This window comes from Lactuca virosa, chromosome 6 (genome assembly GCF_052849685.1).
Source record: "Lactuca virosa cultivar CGN04683 chromosome 6, Lactuca_virosa_CGN04683_v6, whole genome shotgun sequence".
In the NCBI taxonomy this organism is placed as follows: Eukaryota; Viridiplantae; Streptophyta; class Magnoliopsida; order Asterales; family Asteraceae; genus Lactuca; species Lactuca virosa.
Window position 1 is genome coordinate 176,749,905 of NC_136431.1, and position 26,009 is coordinate 176,775,913.

The following is a 26,009-nucleotide window of genomic DNA, read 5'->3' on the forward strand; positions in this document are numbered from 1 at the left end:
AAAGGAACCATTGATTATTGGTTAAAGTACACCAGGGGGGATGAAGAAGACATTGTTACCGGGTATACTGATAGAGATCTTGCAAGGGACGTAAATGACAGACGCAACACATCAGGAATGGCATTTTATCTTAATGAAAATTTGGTTACTTGGGTGTCGCAAAAACAGAGGAGTGTAGCTCTTTCTTCATGCAAAGCAGAATTCATGGCGGCAACAAGTGAAACGTGCCAAGGGATATGGATGCGTCGATTGCTTAGTGAGTTAACAGGAAAGAAAGTTAGTCCTGTGGTGTTGCATGTTGACAACAAATCAGCCATAGATTTGATAAAGAACCCAGTGTTTCATGGGAGAAGCAAACACATAGACACAAGGTTTCATTTCATACGTGAATGTGTTGAGAATGGGGACATAAAAGTCATGCATGTGAGCAGCAAGGAACAGAAGGCAGATATTCTCACAAAATCCATGGCAAGCAAGAAGTTTGAGGAAATGCGCAACTTACTGGGAGTGAAGCAGATAAAAATTATGGATTAAGGGGGAGAATATTATAATAATCCATAATATTTATTATATAAGAAAAGAAGAATTGAAGCAAGTTGCAAGCACGTGTGCTCCCTTGGGCTGTCAAATTTTCCATCATTCCGACTCTGGTTTGAGTGTTTGACTCTTTTCTTTTAATGAAGGTTGTTGCCATCTTAATGTTTTGTTTAAGTTGTAGTTGAAAAAGTCAGAAGTAGTTGTCTAGCTTTAATGTATGTTCCTTTTGTATTAAGCAAGTTTAAAAGGAAAAGGAGACAGAAGAGAAGTCTTGTTGGTTGTTGGTATTGTTTTTTGTTCTCTCTTCACTTCCTGCACATACACACGAAACCAGGGAAGTTTCTTATCCTTTCATTTTTCTGCTTAAAAGGTGATTAAAGAAGGCAGTAAACCAACAGTGGACTTCTTTTGTTGAATAGATGAGAGTCAAGGCTTCCGTTTGGCAGAAACTCGTAGATGAGCAAGAATTGTGTTTGGTCATGGAACCAACCGATGAGTTGAACCAAGTTTCGATGCCTTAAACTGCTGATGATCTTCACTTCCGTTATGTACTCTTTCTTTCCCTGTTTTGAACCCTGTATGTGTAATAGTGCTTCCAATCAGATAATCGAACTTATCAACCGACGACCAGATCTGTAAGAAGTTTTATAAGTTTTATTTGACTTTACAACGTCGGTAGCATCAGTCGCAATCATCGTGACCACAACTCATCGGCAAGGTCAGTAATTCATCACCTTCTTGTGATTTTTTTATTTTTTTATTTTCTTTCAGTTGAGGTCGAATCCTGTTTCTTATAGGATATAAAGTTTTATAGTCATTATTTCACTTTGTTCTATGACTCTCTAACATTCAGGCTCTGGAGGCTTTTGCGTCTTGGCTTCGGCTATTTTTTTTTCTTTTTATAGGATACCTGCACCTATGCTTGCAACACATCTATTAGTGTCAACAACTCTCTCTAGCCTAACTTATGATGTGCTTTCAGAGGTAGCTGTGAATGGTAATATATATTATTTGTTGTGATCAGTTGTTAATTTAGAATGTAATTTCATTGTTCACCATTGTCTATATGCAGTGATTTCTGAATTGATACTCACAAGTTACAGATTCTTCAAAGGTAATTTTTCCAAAATCTGTCAGTTTCACTTTAAAATACAAGCTGATGGATCTTTTTAGAAGCTTCTGCTTTCAATAAAAACAAAAGAGATACAACTGTGTATTCATCCTACATGTTGCTTTTTTCACGGTTTTATGAGGTTCAGTAAAATTTGTTGCTATATAGTTGTTCTGCTGTAACTATGTTGAATTTGGAATGTAATGTAATTAATAATTAAGTAAATGTTGGATATATTCCTATGCTCCTAAAAGTGTATGGTATAAATATGAATCTAATGTCATTTAAAATTTTGTTTTATTTCCTTACATTTTATTAATCTCAACTTCCAGGTCCAATGGTAAGCACCATTGCAGAGAGGTAAATGGGTTGGAAGTTGAAATTTTATTTTATTTACATGTTTTTTTTATGTTGACTTTATTTTCAACTATCATGATCTTATATTATTTAAAAATTAGATTTGTGCAGGTTAAGCATCCTACTTTGCAGGTAAAATTACCATTTTGCCCCTACAGACAATTTTTGGATTTAGCTCTTACTATTTACATTTGTTGTAGGTAACCTTTTGATTTAACATGATGAAATAACTGCACAAAGAGGTTAATATTCCTTACAACCTTCTGGAATTAAATGAAGAAAGCAAGTTTCAAATCTCTCCCATCATTTTTTTTCTAACCAACAACAATTGAAGAACTTTAATTTCATGCCTTTTTGAAGGTGATGGCAGTGAAGTGACTTTATGGGTTTATGGAAATTTACTTTTTTCCTCAACTTATGTCAGTGACGTAAGGTCAGTATTTATGGAAAAAAAACATGAAGTAAGTGCATATTGTAACCTTTTTTAAGTAAGTGCATATTGTAACCTTTTTTTTCTTTTAGATTAATTTTATTTTCTGTTTTAGAAAGTAATATTGTGTTTGATTTTTTTGTAGCCTTTGAAAATGATGCAACATTGTCTCGGTCTGGCTCAGGAAAATACTAGAAAGACGTTGGAAACGTGCGGTGTTCTTGCGGTTTTTTTGGTGAGATTTATTTGCTTTGAATAAAGAAAATTTTTTGGGCTGATTTTGTAATTATTATTTTATTTTATTGTGATTGTAGAAAAACGGGTTTTTAATATCACTACACTTATAATACCAAAACAGGAGTCAAAACAGATCTTGAACAAGCTACATGTTGATCGGAGGAATCAAGAACCACAATCCCTTTGTAATGATGGGTAACTCACTTCTCCTCTTTCTCTCTTAAGTGTAGTAGAACACTTAAATATTGTCAATTGAAAAGAATAATATTGACAAGATAATACATATCTGACATGATTCTGTTTAATTGGTTTGAAGCTGAGATGGAGGGGTATCTTTAAAGAAAGGAAAAGCATGGCCTTCGAGATTGGTAATATGATGAATATTAAATTCGATTTCTTTTAATTTTACCTCATAATAGATTGGTAATATGAGATTTATTCAAGGATTTAAATTTTCTTTTATTCAGGTTGGTGCAAGCATGAACAACATTGCATAGCTTTTGACTCAATAAGCCATTCTTTAATGGAAAGATTAGAAAGCTACAAGGATGCTAAAACAAGAAGATTTAAAGCAGTTATTCATCAATCTTACACCATTTTTTTCTTTTTGCAAATTACAGGTTTAGCTTATTCCACAATGTCTCAACTGTGAAAAACTATCACTCAAAAACATGCAGGATGAATGCTGGGAACACAAAAACTAAAGGAAGGAACTGATGACAGAGATGGACTCCAAACCATCGTATGAAAACTACCTGAAGATGCAGAAGCTGGTGTTTGACAACAACTATGAGACTACAAAAATGCTGAAGGCCATGCAGGAAATGGAAAACAAATATGACGAACTTATCAACAATCTCGAAAAAGATATCAAAAACCTCCCTGAAGACAAACATCCGTACGTGTAATATGTTTGTTTGTTTTATAATCTTTTGATACGTTGATGCGTTCAACTACTTCCTTTCCTAAATTTCTATATAAGACCTATCCAAAAATCTCATATATGTTAAATATATCTTGATCAATATAATACTATGTTGCAGTACATATACAACCTGAAAGAAGAAAAAATAAAATGACTCAGCGCCAACGGGCGCGCATGATTCCCATCTAGTTCATTATCACTACTCGAAAATTTTCGATGGGTTGAGTTTTATTTTAAGTTTGGAGTATATATTCTTTGTAGTATAATAGAGTTCATATGTTTGTATTCTGTTATTAGTTTATAACCGTGAGAATCACAGTTATGAAATTAATTAAATTTTGATAGTAAAAACTTAAAATTATTATTTAATTATTTTAAATAAATTATTAATTAAGATATTTTTTTAGTTATATAAAATTATAATCGTTGATTTAAATAAATACATAAATTATATCACCTTATAATCTGTATTAATTTTATTTTATTTATTATTCTAATGTTATTAATTTAATGTAATTAGAGTGAGAAATTTAAAATTTGAAATTTGAAATGGAGAATTAATAGGTTGACAAGTGACATCATGAGATTAGTTAGGAGGCCTAATAAGGTGACATATGACAAAATAACTATTCTTTTATTAGTATAGAGAGATACTTGAAGTTTACTTTTCTTGACATGGTCATTGGCTCATTGGCTCACTCTAATTTTCATTATTTTAAATTTATATTTCACATATACTAAATTGTGGTTATCCAATAAATTCATTTGGATCATAAATAACGACTTACAACCCCTACTAATCTTCCCCTCTCTTAATATTGCCCTAATATTACAGCCCTATTGATATTTACGGCATCACCAACGACGAAGTCGCTCTATTGAAAATCCATTGATTAAACACCAATTCTATATTGGCTACGAAGCATTTAAGTTTGTTTCGAAGGTTCCTACTCAATTTCGGTATAGTTTGTTGTTTGGTTTTCGCTTAATATTTTTTATTTGTTGATATTTTGTTGTAATCCATAGTTTTCATAAATGTGGACTTGTTTGCAACTTACGTTGCTGCTATTAATTATATGTGGATCAGTTAATCTCTAGCGAGTCCAGTAAAAAATTATGGTAAAAACTAACTATGTTTTGTTTGTGTGTACGATTTTATTCGATTTTTTGTTACATTCAATGCTAAATTGTGTTTTTATAGATATTTTGCAATGATGATGGAAATAGTTATATAAATATCCAATTTATGAAGCACAATCAGTTGGTTGAATGGAGGTTCTAATTCTATTAAATGACAAAAGCAAAATCTTGAAATCTTAGTTGTAACTAAAATTTGATCAAGATTTTGGGGTTATTGGAGATTTGCTGCAACATCAAAAGATAATTAAGGTGAATTTGTCTTTATATTGTTGGGTGTGTAATTCTACTCTTATGAACTAATGTTTTGATCTTGATCCTCCAGGTTCTCTACATAACTTTGATTCTTCTAGCAAATTGCTTGGTAACCAAGCAGGAAGCCAACATTATACAAATATCATCAGGATTAAGTGAACTCTTACACAACTTTATCTTCCTTTATCAAATATCAACCGATCTATGGTGGCAAAATGACTTAGAAAGGTAACTATTTCAAAATCGTTAAAAAAAACACCATTTAAGTTTGATTTGTTCAAAAGACACCATCAAAGTACCTGAAACTGTAACAATAAACTGAAACTGTAAGCCCGAGAGCTTAGTGAGTTCCCCAAAAATACCGATACACATACAGTCCACATAAGCATATCATAACAAACTGAACAACATGTAATGGGTCCCCAGCTTTACAGACTGGATTACCCCCGAGTCCACAGTATGAGTCTCCCTTTAGCACGTAACTAGAATGCTCCCGAGCCCACCGTACGAATCTCCCTTTAGCCTGTCATCATAACAAACTGAACAACATGTAATGGGTCCCCAGCTCTACAAACTGGATTACCCACGAGCCCACAGTACGAGTCTCCCTTTAGCCCGTAACTGGAATGCTCCCGAACCCACAGTACGAGTCTCCCTTTAGCTCGTAACTAGAATGCTCCTAAGGTCTGTTGGCTACCGCACGGAGCAGTACAACCTCAACCCATCCCACATAACATATAACATACCACATAACCATTGAGCATGCAATAATCATATAACATCACAGGTAGTCCTACAGGTCTACCTAACTGGCATAACCACTAGCATGCAACACTAACTCATACTCAACATCTAACACTGCTAGGATAACATATTTAATGGGCCGACCTTGGTGCCTTAGACCCCTTAGTATAGTGAGGATAACTCACATGACACTACTGTAGTCCCACAGATAAAACTCCAGCTGCTGGTTGACAGATTCCCGAACTGTCAACATCAAACAATACCCAATTAATAATTGGGTTCCAAGCCCAAGGTCCAACTCACACTACAAAAGCCCAAAAGTAAAATAATGGGTCAAATCCCAACGTATGGCCCAATTTTCCAAATTGGGCCCAAGTCCTCACATGGGCCTTATCCTAAAGCCCATCTAATTACTTTGGTTCATTAACTTGTTCTTGGATGGCCCATCAATAGTCCAATCGCCAAAGCCCAATAGGAAGGCCCAATTCAAGGCCCGGGTGAGATTAGGGCTTTCACATGAAATGATGATTAGGGTTAAGTGTTTCTTACTTAACCCCTTAAGGACTTAATCCATTAAGTCCATTATTGCTAAGTTAGTTTGCCAATGATTATTAATTAATTCTCGTATGTGTCCCAAACAATTTCCACAATTAAGGTTTTATGCCCTTAGGGTTTTCCAAACCCTAATTAGGGTCTTACAACCCTATACTAGCCCATTAGTCCATTGGTTGGGCTTTTAGGTCACATTGGGCCTTATTAGCCCATTAGGGTTCCTTTGGGCCCACTAGGGCTTCTTTGGGCCCATTAGGGTTCCAATAGGTTTAGGGTTAGGGTGTGGACGGGAAGGAAAGGGTTATATACCCGGATCCTTAAACTAGTTCCCATATTAACACATTTAGTCCCTCTCTTCTTTTTTTTTTTCAAAACAAAACCCTAATTTACCCTTTACACCCTCGATTCCAATAATCCTTTTCATTACATGTCCAACATTTACAAAACAACCCCTTTCTCTATAAATTATTCTTAATTAAGATCCGTAAATTACCATTTAACCCCTCCTTCTGAAAATTCTTACAATTCAAGTCCAAAATGTTATCAATCAGCCCTTGACTTATGAAAATATTTACAAATTAAGTCCCACAATCACACTTTAACCCCTAGAGATTCAAATCTTGTCATTTGGCTCCCCGAAACCAACACCCCACTAGTTATTATTTAATTTGAGCTTCTAATAATATAAAATAGTCATAATAATTACTTCCCGAGGTTCCTGATTTATTATTTAATTTCTCTATTTAAAACAGGATGTTACAACTCTCCCCCACTTAAATTTGATTTCGTCCTCGAAATCGTTTCTTATCATTCCTTACACGCCAAACAACTTGAACTACTTGGCTACAATCGCGAGCATAACCCCACCCTTTCCAAGGAAACCGCAACCAACCCTCGCAGGGTTCTAAAACCTGAAAATAAACGAATCCCTTGCAATATGATCACATGTACTCAATCTGAAATTCTGAAGTCTTGAGATGGAATTCACTACACTTAACTCCCAATTGGCTACTCAACTGCTAATAACCTGGGATTCCCACCCGATAACAGAATCACAAATCCCACACTACTACCTGTAATTCTCTTCTTGACAAGAGATTAGGTACTCCTTCAAGAGAAATTCGTCTTGATAACCAATTCCTAGTGATATAATGAATAACGGGATGTAAACTGGGTGATGAACCCTCTTGGGTCAACACAACAATGTTTCCTTTGGTTCCTAAATCGCATACATATAATAACCGACTCAAAAGCACAAATACTCATACCTGGCCCAATCAGCCTCGAGCTGGAATACCAGGCATGCCTATGACGGGTCCAGTCATCCTTATGATGGAATACCCTCGTATCACGCACCTGTTTGGTCCAATCAACCCTCGGGTTGGAATACCAAACACGTCAGGTCCACTCAATCGTAGGGTCCGGTCATCCTCATGATGGAATACCCTAGATTGGAATACCACTATATACATAACTCGGGTCTAACCCATAACTTGAAATCCAAGGACCTATCCATGCATCTCATCCAAAAATCCTCTGATTCACCACAACCGAGTGACACTCATCCGAAATACCGGGTTCCGGCCCGGTCGCGGAGCTAAAGGACTCCCACATAGTTGCCTCACACGACTTTCGAACGAAATCCTTCCCTGGAACTAATTGCCACTAGTTATCATGCCGCTGCATTTCTAACAACTTTCTGATCCAACCGATCGGATCCATGCGTCAAATCCTGACGTCATCAAATCCAAGGCTAAAAGTGATTGCTACCTAACCAACGGTAGACTTATATCACAAACGACCTTAAGCAATTCCTTGCTTCCTCGATCTCTCAACTATAGTGGCGTTCCTATAGTCTTATCGCTGGATTAACCAGGTCTGATCCCTCTGGGGAAACCCATAAACCCATCCGTGGATTTCCATATCCTCACTGCTACACCCGAACTGGTGGTTACTACTGTCCCTTCCGCGTCCTAACAACGTGCTCATGCTATCTACCAACCTAGTGGATGTGGCGGCTACGCCCCCAGACTTACATCCCTCTAGCACTATCTGCTTCTAGTGAATGCTACGGTTACCCCCGCAGTCTTACAACACTTTCCATACCGCCTGATCGCTAGTGAATGCTACGGCTATCCCCGGCAGTCTTACAACACTTTCCATACCGGTCGACACACGCTCGACCTAACACACAACTGAACTTAATTCAGGGCTAGAATCCCAACCTGATTTCCCAAATTCTGCTATCCAGCACCGAGAAGACGCGATTCCCATGTTGGGGAGTTTTACCGAAGTCCCAACTCACACAACCCTCAAACCAAACAGCCACTTGGGTTGTCTTCCTTCCTGACAACGATGCGAAACTTATCCCATTTCAAAACCGATCCTGCTTCTGCATTCCGGGACGATTCTCCCCCACTTAGATCCAACTAAGTCTTCCCAGTACATGAAAATTTGAGAAATTTCCAATCCTTCTCACCTCCCAACGATCGATCTGATGACAACCAGACCTTCCCAACTAGTACTCCTTTACTAGCTAACCCCATATGATCGCACGCTTCTAATAACTAGATGAACACTTTCTGAATCCCAGGGACACCAACAGTCCCTAATGCTCTAATGATCCCATACCCAAATCTTGAAGTCCAAAAGAATAGATGCTCCAACTAATGTCTCAACAACGAGCTACTTCCCTTGGCGCTTTCCTTCGCCAATCAATAACGCTTACTAAAACCACTGAATCCTGACAATACTGAATAACCATCCCGTGGGACCCTGTCCGCAGACCTCCTATATAATACCCTTCTTCCCAAGTGCTCCACAAATCTCCTGCTCTCGGCTTTAGAAATCATATCATTCAGGGTCTCGCACCCTGACTCACTCACCAGCTCAATCCTCCACAACTGAACTGCAGTAGCTGAAACAACCTTTGCCCTAATCTGGGCTACAACTGCTCCACATACATAGTCTACAATTCCAAGAGTGCAATAGATCGCACAATCAACCCATACCGTCTGATACAAGAGATCCAAGGCGAACTGGACCTCCAAATACTTATGACACATCGACTCACCCGCGCTTACCAGCGCTGAACTACTGTCGCCAATCCCGACGACCAACTGACCCGAGCTGGAATACAACCTGATCCTGGGTCACAAACCTGCTCAATCCTTCGAGCTCGTAAACTGAAAGGGCACAATCCTTGCCCTAGAAAACGACATTCCAATCTTATCAATTAACCATTTAGTTCCAGCTGCATAACTCTAGCTGAACATACTCATTTTTCTTTTCCAGAGTCCCCACGACTCACATTCCGGCCTCAAGCAAAACCCCCGAAGCTTCAATCTAGAAACGCATGTGCTAGACTCTCCCGCTTAACCCGCAGAATGTAACAAGTACATGACATCTCCCTGATCCCAGATAACTGCAACCCTCTGCTCATCAGAATATGTACCAATAACAAGTCCCGGTACTGAAAATCTCGACCAGCTCTTCCCCTTGCCGTCGTTATAGCTGATATAGCTGTCGTGGCAACTGTCTCGGCAATAGCTACGTAGCGCTCGTCGAAATACTCAACCATGGCGGTCTTAATAGACCGAAACATCTCCGGCAACTGTCCCCAAACAAACTCGATCACCTCCTCCCGGATGATCTCACTGACACGGTCCCTTGACAATGTCGGCCTATCCTGGCTGCCAGCTCCCGATCCTAACCTGGATCCGACCTCAAGTCGTCTCGTAACCACCATTCTGGTGATACACCATAAAGATCTTTGACAACCCATTTAATGACCAAGAACCAATTCCCTACCAAACCCTAGGGGTTGTGACTTCCTTGGTACGCGTATGGGTCCTGTGCTTTCAGTAGTACGGGCCCATACTACCTTCCACGCCTACCCATATTTGTCTCAAGTATCACCACAACACCCTAACAATATACATAATCATAGTGAGCGCTCAATCCTCACTCTTAGAGGAATGCTAAATATCTAGTAACTGGCCTCCCGACCTCTCACAACCCACCCATCCATGAAACTTTCACCAACCCTGCAGCACTAGTGTATGCTAGCCATACATAATGTTGGACCCTATAGACTTTTGAATATCCAATCCTACCCTAAGCTCCCAATCAAACAAGAACAGAACATAAGGCCAAATCAAACATTCTCAGGCTATAAGATCTTAATTATGTATAACCGTAATGCATACACTAAGTAACTACATTAATGATGTCAATTTCATATAAAGGAAACCCTAGGCTAGCAGGCATCATGAAATCAGACAATTTTATCGTGCAATTCCTGAAGATCCCTAGCCTAGTACTAACATGCTGTTCTAACATATCACATAATCAAATAACTTGTATGGTATTTTGGGGTCTACTTACTGGCTCCGGCTGACCGTACACCCTACATCCTCCTTTATTTATTTTGAAAACCATTTTAGAAATTATTTTGAAAACCTTTCCTTGATTTGAGACTGGATTCACACGAATGTTCCTCCAATTCACTCAAACCAAGGCTCTGATACCAACTTGTAACACCCAAAAATTCAAACCAATTTAAACTTTTAAAAACATTTCAAACCATTAAAAATCATTACAACTTTGTTTTCAAAATGTATAATATCAGAGTTTTCCCAGAACATAGACAAAACATGAGGAGCTGTACGATCACGCCTTCACCTTGCCGCAGTCCCCTGATGTACCTGAAACAATAAACTGAAACTGTAAGCCCGAGAGCTTAGTGAGTTCCCCCAAAATACCGATACAGTCCACATAAGCATATCATAACAAACTAAACAACATGTAATGGGTCCCCAGCTTTACAGACTGGATTACCCCCGAGCCCAAAGTACGAGTCTCCCTTTAGCCCGTAACTGGAATGCTCCCAAGCCCACAATACGAGTCTCCCTTTAGCCCGTAATCATAACCAAATGAACAACATGTAATGGGTCGCCAGCTCTACAAACTGGATTACCCCCGAGCCCACAGTACGAGTCTCCCTTTAGCCCGTAACTGGAATGCTCCCGAGCCCACAGTACAAGTCTCCCTTTAGCCCGTAACTGGAATGCTCCTAAGGTCTGTTGGCTACCGCACGGAGCAGTACAACCTCAACCCATCCCACATAACATATAACATACCACATAACCATTGAGCATGCAATAATCATATAACATCACAGGTAGTCCTACAGGTCTACCTAACTGCCATAACCACTAGCATGCAACACTAACTCATACTCAACATCTAACACTGCTAGGATAACATATTCAATGGGCCGACCTTGGTGCCTTAGACCCCTTAGTATAGTGAGGATAACTCACATGACACTACTGTAGTCCCGCAGATAAAACTCCAGCTGCTGGTTGACAGATTCCCGAACTGTCAACATCAAACAATACCCAATTAATAATTGGGTTCCAAGCCCAAGGTCCAACTCACACTACAAAAGCCCAAAAGTAAAATAATGGGTCAAATCCCAACGTATGGCCCAATTTTCCAAATTGGGCCCAAGTCCTCACATGGGCCTTATCATAAAGCCCATCTAATTACTTTGGTTCATTAACTTGTTCTTGGATGGCCCATCAATAGTCCAATCGCCAAAGCCCAATAGGAAGGCCCAATTCAAGGCACGGGCGAGATTAGGGCTTTCACATGAAATGATGATTAGGGTTAAGTGTTTCTTACTTAACCCCTTAAGGACTTAATCCATTAAGTCCATTATTGCTAAGTTAGTTTGCCAATGATTATTAATTAATTCTCGTATGTGTCCCAAACAATTTCCACAATTAAGGTTTTATGCCCTTAAGGTTTTCCAAACCCTAATTAGGGTCTTACAACCCTATACTTGCCCATTAGTCCATTGGTTGGGCTTTTAGGTCACATTGGGCCTTATTAGCCCATTAGGGTTCCTTTGGGCCCACTAGGGCTTCTTTGGGCCCATTAGGGTTCCTTGATTCCACATTGTCCTAACATCCCCCAAACGAGGTCCATACGCAATCAAAGCACACCGCCACCCAACACGACGGCCGGTGGCGGCAGGAGGCGGTAACCACCACCTCACGGTGGTGGTTTGGAGTTTCTCTATTATTATTCCGGTTATAATTACAATGCTGAAAACCAAAATAACGCACACACACTCACACACCTAAATACTTAGCAATACACATACATACACACACAGCCACCTCATGGTGGCTGGTGGCGACGGAACCACGGTAGCAAGCGGCTGTCAGCGGCGGCGGGACGAAGGCGACCACATCAACGATGTTGACGGCAGCAGCGGTGGCCCTTGGCAGCGGATGGCGTTGGACGAAACAGTACTAGCAGCAACCGAGGCGTCTAGAGGCGATAACAGCAGCGACGACTAGGGTTTGGCCATTAGTCGCCAACGAACGGATGGCGGCGGCAGCGAATGCATTTCCCACCGTTTCAGCGCAACAGGGGCAGCAGCCTCGGTGGTTTACGACCCACCATCGTTTCTTGTCCCCGACAGACGGCTGGATGGTTGTCAGGTTGCGAATGAATGCTTGAATGGCGGTCTTCCAAGCGAACGATGGCAACACGCACCCAACTTCATTCCCCGGTGCTAGGATGGACACGAGGTGGTTGCTCCGGTGGTTTGGGGCTCCAACTGTGGTGATGTGCGACTCGGTGGAGGAAGGTAGCGGCGCCGGAAGTTGAGAGAGCAATGGTGGCGGCTGAATGCCTCAATAGGTTTAGGGTTAGGGTGTGGACGGGAAGGAAAGGGTTATATACCCGGATCCTGAAACTAGTTCCCATATTAAAACATTTAGTCCCTCTCTTCCTTTTTCTTTCAAAACAAAACCCTAATTTACCCTTTACACCCTCGATTCCAATAATCCTTTTCATTACACGTCCAACATTTACAAAACAACCCCTTTCTCTATAAATTATTCTCAATTAAGATCCGTAAATTACCATTTAACCCCTCTTTCTGAAAATCCTTACAATTCAAGTCCAAAATGATATCAATCAGCCCTTGACTTATGAAAATATTTACAAATTAAGTCCCACAATCACACTTTAACCCCTAGAGATTCAAATCTTGTCATTTGGCTCCCCGAAACCAACACCCCACTAATTATTATTTAATTTGAGCTTCTAATAATATAAAATAGTCATAATAATTACTTCTCGAGGTTCCTGATTTATTATTTAATTTCTCTATTTAAAACGGGATGTTACACTAACCTTATTTCATTAAGCTATTGAAGTCCAAAACAACAATGTTATATGAAGACATATGTGCATACACTAAGAATCAAGTAGTAATAACCTCATGCAAGCCCAAAACTTGATCCAATAGCTAAGCCCAATCAATTTTGGGCATTGACCCAAGAATTCCCGGCACAAACACTATAGGCCGAAAACCCATTTCCTTTGGGCCTTATTGGACCGAAAACTCTCTTATTGGGCCAAAATAAGTCCAAAAGCTCATACACACTCCAAACCGAAAACCCAACTAAGAACATAGGGTGTTTTCGGCCACCCTGAAACCAAAAATCCCCTTGAGAAGTTTCTAAGGCCGAAAACCTCCTAGGATTTTCGGTTGGGAGTTAAGACAAAAAAAAGAGAAAAAGGAAATACCAAAAAGGGTGACACCTCACTATTACCCCATAAACATCAACACAATTAACTATCATATATCCATGCATATGTACTAATGACCACCATACTTCTATGCTAATTATCCAACATGTTTCTAAGATAATTATCCATCAAATAACAAGAAAGCAACCCTACCTTGTTGTTGGATTAGTGTAGAAGTCCATAACTATATTTGATATGTACTTGACCCGACTTGGCATGGTCCATTTGGGTTGCATGGCATCATGCATTTGGATAAACTAAAATGAGAGAAATAACACTTAACGTTTGGTAATATATTATAAGTTCTAATATATTAATAAGATTATTTAATTAGTATTGATCAAGAAAATTAATTTGGAATTAATTAAGTGATAAAAAAGGAGACTAATTAAATATATGAGTTGATTGTGTAAATCATCCATACTTGTATAAAGGGCTAATGCTCCATGGATTATCTAGTTGGGCTAAAACCCATAGGATGCTCCATGGATGCTCCATGGTGTTTTACAAATAAACTGAGTGGGTCAGGCTTGGGTGGGTCAGGCTTGGGAGCCTGGCCTACTAAAAATAATATATTGAGTGGGTCAGACTTGGGAGCCTGGTGAGCATATAGGAGTGGGTCAGGCTCCATGGATGCTCCATGGATTCCCCAACTTATGCTCTCGCGCCACTACCTGTAATACAAATAAACTGAGTGGGTCAGGCTTGGGAGCCTGGTGAGCATATAGGGTTTTCAACCCACAATAAATAATTATATTTAATTTCACCAACCAACAATAACCCGATTACCCCTTTCCCGTTATCCTCACTTTACGTCCCTAAAACAACAACTATCACAAGGGACCTAATCTAGGATTTTCATCGGGACGGACAATACTGCAAAGGGGTTTCCTCAGCAATGAATGTCCTAAGGCAACCATGAGGGGGATAGAATACAGCAAATGAACACCCAAGTTCACCAACACCTACAGGTTATGAGCCTGTCAGCATTCCACAGAACTGTCTAGAAAGGTCTGTGGTCGTCATCCATATTCTGCTGAATGACTAGATCACAATCACATCGAGGCCTCTCATCATTTTATTTCATCACACAACAACTGTCTACCCATGTTCTACCCAACATATTAGTAGATAAAAATATATACATTTATATACAGCTTAAAACCTGTACAAATCATTCATTCAATAAATTATTCAAATAAGCAAATAATATTCAAACACATAACACGTATTTTGTAGAGAATACTTCGTATCTATGTGTTAGAAGAAAAGGAATATACACTCACTCATATCATATATCTAATACGTTCATCAATACTTGTATTATAATCGTGTATATGAAAGGGACTATGCACTCACATAATAAGACGATGATCGAACAGCACCTCGTCTCTTAAAATAATTTTTTCCGATAAAACCGGGATGTTTTCTTGAAAACCGGGCTTCTTGCGGGCAGAGTTTCGGCTCGGAAACTTCACTTCTCGGGATCTTCGGGGCTTCGTAACTTGCATTGGGTCTCAGGAATAATACCGGGGCTTCGGGGTATTTCTTGCACGCAAAATGAGGAAAATTGGGGAGAGAAAGAAAGAATTTTGGCAAAAGAAGTCGGCATCCTCGCATGCCCTTTTATAGCAGCGAGACCTCGGACTACGCTGGGCGTACCGAGGCCCTACGCTGGGCGTACTCCGGATAAGGCTTCCACGTGGCGAAGTCTCGGTGGATGAACGTGGCCTCTTCTGGACCGAGGAAAGCAGCAGTACGCTGCGCGTACCCATCTTGTACGCGGGGCGTACTTCGGATCAGATCGATGACTCCCCCCTCCTTCGGATAATATCCGAATTAATATTAAAATTAATATATTTTTAATTATTTATAAAACTTCTGAAATTCATATTTTCCTCATACGAACTCCGTTTTCGATGTTCTTTATATCCACGCGTAGGTGAGACTAAGCTCTACAACTTTCATTTAGACTTCGTCGGCTAATTTTGACTTTATTTTTATTATATTATTTTTAGTAGGCCGGGACAAGAAAACTCCGTTATAAAATCATAACTTCTTCATCCGACGTCCGTTTTCGTCTGTCTTTTTACCGTTGCACTATAATTAACGAGATCTTCGATTCTCGTTTAGATTGTTTCGACCAAAAATCACTCGTTCTCAAATTCGAGTTTCGGGTTGCATACCGCTAAGCTGAAACTTAGAAAAATCATAACTTCCTCATACGAAGTCAGATTTGGGCATTCTTTTTATGCACGCTCTCGGTTTAACGTAATCTACGACTTTCGTTTAGATCACTAAGGCTAAATATCGCATTATCGTAAATTCACTATTTACGTCACGCAGTGTCGCGCCCGTTCTGTCGCGAAACTTCGACAGGTCATAACTTCTTCGTTATAACTCGGATTTCAGCATTCTTTATATATTCGGAAACCTCGTCACGACCACTACGTCTTCATGCATCGATATTGGGTTTTTCTAACATTTCATTTTGACGCTTATTCTTAACCTTAATTAAATTAAGACACACAATTAAGCACAAAACACACAATACTCAATTAATACACTTCTATTATTTCAAAATGGGTTACAAAGGTTAACCTAGACTATCACATCATCATTAATGCCTTGCCCAGAAACACGGGCGTTACAATTCTCTCCTCCTTAGAATGATTCCGTCCCCGGAATCACACATCAACAAACAAATGCGGATAGCAACTCATCATGTCACTCTCCGTCTCCCAGGTGAGATTTGGCCCATTCGCATGTTTCCATCGGACAAGCACTAATTCGACCATCTTGCGTCGCAACTTCTTAGTCTTTCGGTCAACAATTGCCTCTGGTTCTTCAGTTAACCTTTTGTTATCATCAATTCTTAACTCAGAAATTGGAATTATATCGGGAACTTCTCCCGTGAACTTCCTCAAATAACACACATGGAAAGTGTTATGAATTTCATTCAGTTCTTCGGGTAATTCCAGCTTGTAAGCTTGGTTCCCAATCCTCTGAAGAACTTTAAACGGTCCAATAAACCTTGGACTCAGTTTTCCCCTCTTACCAAACCTTATAAGTCCCTTCCACGGCGAGACTTTAAGTAAAACCGAATCTCCAACTCCAAAAGTCATCGGTCTTCTTTTCTTGTCAGCATAGCTCTTTTGACGATCCTGAGCTGCTAACATTCTTTCCCTGATTATTTTCAGCTTTTCAGCAGTTTGATGGACTATCTCTGGTCCCATAAACTGTTTTTCCCCAACCTCAAGCCAACAAGACGGCGTACGACACTTCTGTCCGTACAAAGCTTGATAGGTGCCATCTTTATGCTCGAGTGGAAACTATTATTGTAGGAAAATTCTACCAAAGGAAAATGTTCATCCCAGTTGCCTTGGAATTCCAGGGTACATGCTCTCAGCATATCTGCAAGCGTTTGTATCGTCCTTTCGCTCTGACCATCATTCTGTGGGTGGTAAGCTGTACTCAAACACAACTTGGTACCCAATTCCTCTTGTAGACTTTTCCAAAATCTTGAGGTGAAACGGCTGTCACGATCCGATACAATCGTTAACGGAACACCGTGAAGCCTCATAATTTCCTTCACGTAAGAATTCGCAAGCTTATCCATAGACCATTTCTCATTGGCTGCTATGAAATGCACACTCTTAGTGAATCGATCAACGACCACTCAAATCATGTCGCGACCATTCTTTGTTCTGGGCAGTTTAGTGACAAAATCCATAGCAATGTCTTCCCATTTACCCATAGGCACAGGTAAAGGTTCTAAACTCCCGTATGGTTTCTGATGTTGTGCCTTGACCCGCGCACATGTCACACACTCCGCCACGTACTTTGCAATATCAAGCTTCATCGTCGGCCACCAGTAATAGGGTTTCAGGTCCCTATACATTTTAGTGTTGCCATGATGAATTGAGTACATGGTTTTGTGAGCTTCTTCCATCAGAAGATCTCTTATTCCTCCTGACTTAGGTACCCAAATACGATCTTGGAATACCTTCAGTCCATGACCGTTTGTACCAAACACCAACGTTTTGCCCAAACGTTCCTCCTTCCGGTCATTCTTTTCAGAAGCTTCCTCTTGAGCTTTCTTTATACTTTCCACAATGGTCGAGACAACTTCTATTCTCAATGCTCTTGGCCTTTTTCTCTCAAGATTGACTTTCCGACTGAGAGCATCAGCGACAACATTTGCTTTACCGGGATGGTAAAGTATCTTACAGTCGTAGTCCTTAATTAGTTCTAGCCAGCGTCGCTGCCTCATATTCAGTTCTTTCTGACTAAAGAGATATTGGAGACTCTTATGATCAGTGAAAAGTTTGCACTTCGTACCATAGAGGTAATGCCTCCATATTTTCAGAGCAAATACTACCACTGCCAACTCCAAATCGTGAGTGGGGTAGTTCTTTTCATGCTCTTTTAGCTGTCGAGACGCATATGCTATCACCTTTTCTCTTTGGGTCAAAACACAACCCAACCCAACACCAGACGCATCACTATAGACAGCGAAGTCTTCAACTCCATCGGGTAGAGAAAGAATTGGTGCTTCACATAGCTTCTTCTTTAGCAACTCGAATGCTTCTTTGTGCTTATCACTCCAAGCATAAGTAGCTCCTTTGTGAGTCAAAGCTGTTAATGGAGTAGCGATCGAAGAGAAGCCTTGGATAAACCTTCGGTAATATCTGGCTAATCCAAGAAAGCTTCGGATCTCCGTGAGACTTTTCGGTTGTTCCCACTTCATCACAACTTTAATTTTTGCTGGATCAACCATTATCCCTTCTTGGTTGACCACGTGACCCAAAAATTGGACTTCTCGAATCCAAAAATCACATTTGGAGAGCTTAGCATACAACTTCTCCTTCTTCAAGACTTCTAACACTTCTCGCAAGTGTCGGCCATGCTCCTCTTGGCTTTTCGAGTAAATCAGAATGCTGTCTATGAACACTATCACAGATTTATCAAGGAACGGATTACAAACTCTGTTCATTAAATCCATGAATGTTGCGGGAGCATTGGTTAGTCCAAACGACATAACTAAAAACTCGTAGTGTCCATATCGTGTTCTGAATGCAGTCTTCTCTATATCCTGCTCTCTTACTTTCAGCTGATGATATCCTGACCTTAGGTCGATCTTTGAAAAATAACTTGAACCTTGTAGTTGATCGAACAGGTCATCAATCCTTGGCAACGGATATCTATTCTTTATTGTTGCCTTCTTCAGCTCTATGTAATCGATGCACATTCTCATACTTCCATCTTTCTTCTTCACGAATAACACCGGATCTCCCCAGAGTGATGAACTAGGTCTAATAAAACCTTTGTCCAATAACTCCTGAAGTTGCATCATCAGCTCCTTCATCTCCGTTGGTGCTAATCGGTAAGGTGATTTTGCTATTGGCGTCGTCCCTGGTAACAAGTCTATTCTGAACTCCACTTGTCTATCAGGCGGTAATCCGGGAAGATCTTCGGGAAATACTTCCGGATAATCACACACGACAAGAATGCTCTGCATCTCCTTTTTCTCCTTCTTAGCATCGATCACGAATTCCAAATATGATGTACATCCTTTGGCCAAACACTTTCTGGTTTTCATTAGCGAAATGATTCCAGAATTTACTCTGCGTTTGTCCCCATACACCACAAATGACTCTTTCCCAGGCGGGTTTACTTTTACAATCTTCTTCTTGCATAGTATTTCGGCATCATTGGCGCTAAGCCAATCCATTCCCAACACGATGTCGAAACCATTAAGTTCGATAGGCAATAATTCCTCGTGGAACTTATTCCCGTTCAGGTCAATTAAGATGTTTTTCATACGATGGCTAACAGGTACAAACTTGCCACTAGCAACTTCGACTAATAAAGCATTATCTAGTCTATCAACAGGCAAAGCTAGTTTTCTACCAAATTCATGCGAAATAAAGGAGTAGTTGGCCCCAGAATCAAATAAAATTTGGGCAGACAAATTGTTTACGAAAAAGGTACCTGAAGCAACATCAGCTTCTTCTTTAGCAGCTTCCAGTGTCATCTGGAAAGCTCTTGCTTTAGGCTTTGGGGGAATATTGGGTTTTGCTGCCTCCTTCTTTCTCGGACAGTCTTTCAAAATGTGCCCCTCTTCGTTACATCCAAAGCACACTCTTTTGTTGGACGGACACTCATTGGCATAATGCCCCGTCTTTCCACACTTGTAGCAGGTTACATCCTCGCTACATTTCCCAGAGTGCTTTTTCTTGCACTTCTCACACCATTTTGATTCGCCTCCTTTTCCTCCTCCAAACTTTTTCGAATCAGACTTCAAAAATTTGCTTTTCTTGCTGGAACATGAAGTTCCTTCAAACTTTCTCTTTTCACCAACTTCAACTTTGTTGGTGGTCCTTCCCTTGATCATGTCCTCAACAGACTTGGCAGCCCAGATAGCTGCCTCTAGAGTAGGTGCCTGACGTACCGGCACTGCGTACTCCCATGGGAGTCCCTTCGCGTACCGGTCCACTTTTGTCAGCTCATATGGGACGATGCGCAAAGAAAACTCCATTTTGTCGGTAAAGGCGTTGGTGTAATCGTCGACTGACATGCTACCTTTTGTCAAGGTCAGAAACTTGTTCTCCAACTCTAGCAGATTTTGGGCCGAGCAGAACTTGCGCTTAAATTGCACCAAGAACTCTGCCCAAGTCAGTTGCAGTGGTTCGTTAGGGCTTAGGGTCTTCCCCAGAGTGTTCCACCAACGAACTGCGCTACTTCTGAACTGAGGTACTGCGAAAGTGGTCTGCAACTTGCCTCTGCAGCCACACGTCATGAAGGCTAGCTCCATTTCCGAGATCCAATCCATGACTCCAATCGGATATTCCTTTCCACTGAAGGTCGATGGTTTGCAAGTCAGAAAATCTTTGTACTTGCACCCAAGTCCATCATTTCCTCCATCCTGGTTGACTTGCCAAACAATCGGTGAGTCGGCTTGACCAATCACCCCACTGAAGTTTCCTCCATCCGACGGCCCTCCGTTCACTTCGAGCTCTTCAACTTGTATTGAAAGTTCTTCACGATTCTGTTGAAGCAGACGTCTAGTTTCTTCCATCTGACGATCCAACATCGTCTGAATCATCAATTGTACACCAGCCATTGTCATTGGCTCGGGTGCTGCTGCTACGATAGGTATTTGCTCGATCACAGGTGGTTGATTCCTGTTTTCGTTCACGTTTCCAACTCCGCTTCTTGTTCTTGCCATTCTTGATCTATACACCGAATAAGGTGAATTTAGATCCTCAATCACGATAGAAATCAAATCATCCTTATCACTCCGAAACGTTTACATGCTAGATCTAATATCGTAATCATACGCTTAGAATCCTAAACACATAAGGTCTCCAGATCCGGTTGTCAACAAACCATAGATATGAACAAATAATATCATATATGGCAACATATAACATTTAGCACATAAGGGCATTTTAGGCATCTCTCCTAAAATAAACTAGTGCTTGTGTCTAAAATATAACAGACACTTATCTCACAATCTCCACTTAGCATTCTAAGTTTAAGTCTAGAAATCCGACAAATTCCTAGTTCGCTTAAACTAATGCTCTGATACCAACTGTGACATCCCCAAAATCACGGCCAGAAAAGACCGGTTTCATTTATGCTTTTAAAATAATTTCAGAGTAAATCCATTGATTTAAAAGAGTTGCGGAATTTGTCCCCAAAACAATACATGATAAAATAAAGTTTATCAAAGCATTTTGTAAAGAACTGTATTTCCATATATAATCAAAACTTCGGGATGTCATGTTCCGATACAAACACAAAAGCATAAACATTAAAACATAGACCTTACACAGTTATAAACAACAACAGGTCTATAAACAAAATATCTTCACAAGTTCCCCAACTTATGCTCTCGCGCCACTACCTGTAATACAAATAAACTGAGTGGGTCAGGCTTGGGAGCCTGGTGAGCATATAGGGTTTTCAACCCACAATAAATAATTACATTTAATTTCACCAACCAACAATAACCCGATTACCCCTTTCCCGTTATCCTCACTTTACGTCCCTAAAACAACAACTATCACAAGGGACCTAATCTAGGATTTTCATCGGGACGGAAAATACTGCAAAGGGGTTTCCTCAGCAATGAATGTCCTAAGGCAACCATGAGGGGGATAGAATACAATAAATGAACAACCAAGTTCACCAACACCTACAGGTTATGAGCCTGTCAGCATTCCACAGAAATGTCTAGAAAAGTCTGTGGTCGTCATCCATATTCTGTTGAATGACTAGATCACAATCACATCGAGGCCTCTCATCATTTTATTTCATCACACAACAACTGTCTACCCATGTTCTACCCAACATATTAGTAGATAAAAATATATACATTTATATACAGCTTAAAACCTGTACAAATCATTCATTCAATAAATTATTCAAATAAGCAAATAATATTCAAACACATAACACGTATTTTGTAGAGAATACTTCGTATCTATGTGTTAGAAGAAAAGGAATATACACTCACTCATATCATATATCTAATACGTTCATCAATACTTGTATTATAACCGTGTATATGAAAGGGACTATGCACTCACATAATAAGACGATGATCGAACAGCACCTCGTCTCTTAAAATAATATTTTCCGATAAAACCGGGATGTTTTCTTGAAAACCGGGCTTCTTGCGGGCAGAGTTTCGGCTCGGAAACTTCACTTCTCGGGATCTTCGGGGCTTCGTAACTTGCCTTGGGTCTCGGGAATAATACCGGGGCTTTGGGGTATTTCTTGCATGCAAAATGAGGAAAATTGGGGAGAGAAAGAAAGAATTTTGGCAAAAGAAGTCGGCATCCTCGCATGCCCTTTTATAGCAGCGAGACCTCGGACTATGCTAGGCGTACCGAGGCCCTACGCTGGGCGTACTCCGGATAAGGCTTCCACGTGGCGAAGTCTCGATGGATGAATGTGGCCTCTTCTGGACCGAGGAAAGCAGCAGTACACTGCGCGTACCCATCTCGTACGTGGGGCGTACTTCGGATCAGATCGATGACTCCCCCTCCTTCGGATAGTATCCGAATTAATATTAAAATTAATATATTTTTAATTATTTATAAAACTTCTGAAATTCATATTTTCCTCATACGAACTCCGTTTTCTATGTTCTTTATATCCACGCGTAGGTGAGACTAAGCTCTACAACTTTCATTTAGGCTTCGTCGGCTAATTTTGACTTTATTTTTATTATATTATTTTTAGTAGGCCGGGACAAGAAAACTCCGTTATAAAATCATAACTTCTTCATCCGACATCCGTTTTCGTCTGTCTTTTTACCGTTGCACTATAATTAACGAGATCTTCCATTCTCGTTTAGATTGTTTCGACCAAAAATCACTCGTTCTCAAATTCGAGTTTCGGGTTGCATACTGCTAAGCTGAAACTTAGAAAAATCATAATTTCCTCATACGAAGTCAGATTTGGGCATTCTTTTTATGCACGCTCTCGGTTTAACGTAATCTACGACTTTCGTTTAGATCACTAAGGCTAAATATCGCATTATCGTAAATTCACTATTTACGTCACGCAGTGTCGCGCCCGTTCTGTCGCGAAACTTCGACAGGTCATAACTTCTTCGTTATAACTCGGATTTCAACATTCTTTATATATTCGGAAACCTCGTCACGACCACTACGTCTTCATGCATCGATATTGGGTTTTTCTAACTTTTCATTTTGACGCTTATTCTTAACCTTAATTAAATTAAGACACACAATTAAGCACAAAACACACAATACTCAATTAATACACTTCTATTATTTCAAAATGGGTTACAAAGGTTAACCTAGACTATCAAATCATCATTAATGCGTTGCCCAGAAACACGGGCGTTACAATATAAGCATCTTATTCTTCCCAAAATCGACCACCATGAGAGACTATGTAGGTATGGTGAGGGCTAGCCGATTTGTTGAAGTGTATCATTTCTCTCAAGTTATTCCAAGTGTATTTTGATGTTGTGTGAACCATTTGAGGTGTCACACTTGTGGCACTCAGCTCTTAAGCATCAAGGAATCAAGCTACATAAAAAGGTATGTCTTCTAACTTGTTTTTATTACCCAAGTATCAAAGATTGTATGCTAGATAGGGTAATACCTTGGAATATTCATATTTGCATGTATAATAGAGAAAACATAGATCCAAGGTATTTAGGGTTGCATGTACACTTAGAAGTGTTAGAATGCTCAAAACCCAACATTGGTATCAGAGCCTAGGCTTGTTTTCTTGTTATATTTGCAAAATTGGCTGAAAAAACGAAGTTTGTTGCTGTATGAACAGCAGACTCGCCGAGTCCATGAAGGGACTCGATGAGTCCAAGGCTAAATTCATCCAACTCACCGAGTTGATTCATGCACTCGACGAGTTAGACCCCCAGACATCATTTCTTCGACTGTTTTGGCTGGAATTGGACTAGGAACATTACCCTAAGCTGTTTTTCAACTTATAAACCTGTTTTTGATGTGGTAATGTTCATGCTAATCCAATTTCAAAGATAATTATCAATAGACTCATGTTTTGTATTAGTTTAATGGTTAGGCTAATTTCATGAAAAAGTTTGATTAAATTATATTGTTCTTATGAGTTGCTTAGATTAATAGAAAAAGTTATGTGAAAAATGTGTTTTCAATCCAAATTAATCTAAGAGTTGATTCTAAAATGTGTTTTTGTAACTTGTCCTCAAGTTATATGAAAAGTCACATTTAAGATTCATAAAACTCATAAATATTTCCATAGGTTATGAATAAAGAAAAGTCATATTTTTTTAATAGTTTAAAGTCTTCCATAACATGTCCTCAAGTTATGGACCTTGAAGAGTTTCTTGAATTAAAACTACTTTAAACACATAAGTTATGGAATTGAATTGTTTTGAATAATTTCAAAACTTGCCCTCAAGTTTTGGAATTTGTAAAGTGTTCCCTTATGACTACTTTAATTCCAAGTTAAGCCCTTAGAGTTTTAAAAGTTAAAATTCAACCCTTATACTTTATAGTATTATAAGTTAATAATATATATATATATATATATATATATATATATATATATATATATATATATATGTATAAGAGCAAGTCAGTCTTACCGTTAGTAGGCCTCATTCACGAAGTCGGTCTATAAGGGGGGTATAAGGTTACTGCCTATAAAATGGCAGTTTAATGGGTGTCCACTCTCACCCACCGCTTCCTTGACTGGTGGAGGGTCGTTAGCCGAACGGGTAGAACAAGGACTATAATTCTCCCTTCATTAAAAGTATTAATGATAAATAGTAAGTAACTAAACTTTTATAAATTCCCAATCTTAGTTACTTAGGAAAATGTGAATTTGGTGCTAACCCATGAAATTACACTTTGCAGTTTGCTTAAGTCGGTTAGTGGAGCGCGTGTGGTTAACCGGCACACTAGCTTGATTTAACAAGGTAGGCAAAGGGTAACTTAATGTTTATCATAGTATCGGTGGAGCGCGTGTGGTTAACCGGCACGTCGATTGAGGGGTAAATATTAAGGGTACCAAGTATATTTGCATGGTTATTCACACCTTGTTTTGTGATCCTCGGCATCCCAGTCACAAAACTTGAGAGGGCACAATCGAGATTGAAACATGCCATTGAACAGTTCAATGAATCTCATAAGATCTAGGAGTTTCAAATCCAAGTAAAACCTAATTAAATTATTTCGTTTTCATGGTGGAAATTGGTGAATCGACATTCGCCTACCTTCAAATATTTTATAGCTTGGATTACGTCATCCCTCTTCCAAGTTATAAAAGTATTGTGTTGGGTCCTAGCCTTAATATTTCATATTGGGTGTTATATTGAGGACTTTAGATCAACTATCTTGAATATCTCCCAAAATATATCTAGTTCAGACATCTATGATCTTCCCAAATCTCTTGGAACTTCACTTCCTCCACCTCCTCAAATTATTCTCCCTAACCCACAAGTTCAAGGTCACTCGAGCCCAATTGGCAAGCAAGGTCTATGTGTGATTGCATCTTGGAGATGAAGTCACATATTGACAAGTCGGGAGATTTGGGTGTCAAAGTCTTAAGAAAGTTGGATG

General features: G+C 39.6%; 1 long non-coding RNA gene across 5 annotated transcripts; it reads left to right on the forward strand.

Annotated features, from left to right (window-relative positions):
• The first annotated feature begins 826 nt into the window (after positions 1-826).
• Positions 827-3,782, forward strand: LOC145120665 (uncharacterized). 5 transcript variants are annotated; one of them, XR_013714299.1, is made up of 10 exons: positions 827-1,255; positions 1,443-1,534; positions 1,610-1,651; positions 2,107-2,247; positions 2,366-2,493; positions 2,581-2,670; positions 2,794-2,867; positions 2,989-3,040; positions 3,140-3,246; positions 3,350-3,782. It is a non-coding gene; the product is annotated as an uncharacterized LOC145120665 (long non-coding RNA). The 5 variants fall into 5 exon arrangements; XR_013714295.1 differs by having other exon boundaries at positions 2,366-2,466; positions 2,750-2,867; XR_013714298.1 differs by having other exon boundaries at positions 2,366-2,438.
• Positions 3,783-26,009: the final 22,227 nt, after the last annotated feature.